This window comes from Asparagus officinalis, chromosome 2 (genome assembly GCF_001876935.1).
Source record: "Asparagus officinalis chromosome 2, Aspof.V1, whole genome shotgun sequence".
NCBI classification, from domain to species: domain Eukaryota; kingdom Viridiplantae; phylum Streptophyta; class Magnoliopsida; order Asparagales; family Asparagaceae; genus Asparagus; species Asparagus officinalis.
The window spans coordinates 78,066,766-78,068,963 of record NC_033795.1 but is presented as its reverse complement, the minus strand read 5'-3'; positions in this window follow the sequence as shown (position 1 = coordinate 78,068,963).

The window sequence follows — 2,198 nt, the reverse complement described above, 5'->3', positions numbered from 1 at the left end:
CTCTAGTATTATTTTTTTAATTGAAATTTCCATCTATGTTATTGTTATGTTCCAACTGTCATTTATTTCAGTCAAAGTAGCCAACTGGGCTATATCTATACTAAGGCAGTAATGAGAGCGACATCAGGGTTTAGCATGCTCCCCTCTACTACCAAAAGATGCAAAGGCCAAATTTTAACACAGTGCTCATAAAGGAGGCAAGACTTTGCACTGTTTTTAAAGGAAAAATTGCAAAAAAGAAAAATCTATCTTTTTCTGAATTCTTAAGAAAACTTATGGTATTATTCTATGTATAAACTAAGATAGAATTTGTAGTTTTTCCATCCACATTTAAGATATTACATAGAATTATCTTGCAAATCCAAGAGTACTAGATGGTTTTTTTGTGTTTAAAGAAGCTTTCTAGTTAGGTATATATATATATATATATATATATATATATATATATATAATACTAATATATTAGTATAGTATATATACTATATATATTGTGTGTGATGTGGTGTGTTTTGTATATATACATATATCATATATATATGTGATAATGTTATATGGTATAGTTAGTATGTATGTGTTGGCTGTTATATATATATATAACTATATACTATCAGTATATATATATTATATATATTATATATAATATATATATAATAAAATAATTGAGAAAGGAAGATAACGGTAAAATAAAGGTGTTCAATATGTAATAAAGAAAAAAAGAGAGAGATAGTAGATTATGTTTGTGTGTGTTTGTCTGAAAACTACCCATGTAAGCTTGAATATTGTGGAAGATTCTATTCCACATATGACAACTTTGTTTTGGTGACTGTATTTTGGTGGTGGACATGTTATGCATATGTCACATGATCTTTCTCTATCCCACATGTGACCCACTGTCGAGTAAGGCAGGCTATAGATCTCCCTTTGACTAAAAAGAGAAGATTATGTTGTGGATGTAGAGAGAGAGAACGGGTAGGATGATAGAAAAGCAAGGTAAATTCTTCTTTACATCTAACTTCAGTTTTTTTTAACATTGGTCCCTTAAATTTTCAAATATTTTGGAAGTTTCATGCAAATCATTGAAATTGCTAATTAATCCCTCTATTAGCGTAATCATAGGGTCAAACTGATAGCACTGATTTAGGATCTGATAGCATTGATTTAGGATCTGATAGCATTGACCTTCCTTATTTATAATTATCATTAATTAGAGGATTGTAATTAGCATTGATTTAGGATCTGATGTAATCCCTTGTACTCTATTTATACGCTCCTATTGTGAATGAGAAAATCAACAATTCATTCAATCTCCTTCATTATATGGTATTAGAGCCTTAGGTTCAATTCTTTTTTCCGATCCTGCCTCACGCACACAACAGCCCTATCGCCTCCGACTTTATGGCCAACAACACCAGCACCACCACCGGTCTCACTGGCCAACTCCTTGTCGCTGCCAACTCCTCATCCCCACTGAACTTCCAGATTCCATCAATTAATGTCAAGCTCGATCGGACGAACTTCTCCTTATGGTGCAATATTGTTCTCCCGGCGCTTCAAGCCTTTGAGTTGGAGGCTCACATCCTTACTGATGACTCGCCTCCTTAGTACAAACCTCAAGTCGTCGACGTTACGACTCCTCCCGAGTCAAATCCAGAGTACATCACTTGGCGTCATTGTGACCGCTTTGTACTCCTCGATCTGTCTTCGCTCAACTCTTTCTGAGCATGCACTCGCCACCGTCATTCGCGCTACGACCGCCCGTCAATCCTGGACTACCACCGATCGAACGTTTTAGGCTCAGTCTTGGGCCCGTTGAATGGATCTCAAAAACCAACTTCAATCTCTCTCGAAGGGCTCTTTATCCATCATGGAGTACTTCGAAAAGAAACGTTCAATTGCTGATGCACTTGATGAGAATCTTCAACCTATCTCAAATGAAGATCTCACTGGCTATATCTTGAGTGGACTTGATAGTTCGTATGGCCCCTTTATTACCTCCTTCATGATGCGACCCGAAGAGACTAATGTTGATGATTTACTTGGTCTTCTACTGCAAGAAAAAGAAAGGATTGAGCGGGAGAATCAACGTCATCAGTCACCATCTGATTCGCTGTCGCCTCTAACTACTAGCTCGATCATTGCTCCATCGGCCAACGCAGCCTACACCAATTTGCGTGGCAGATCTTCCTCCCACTACAACC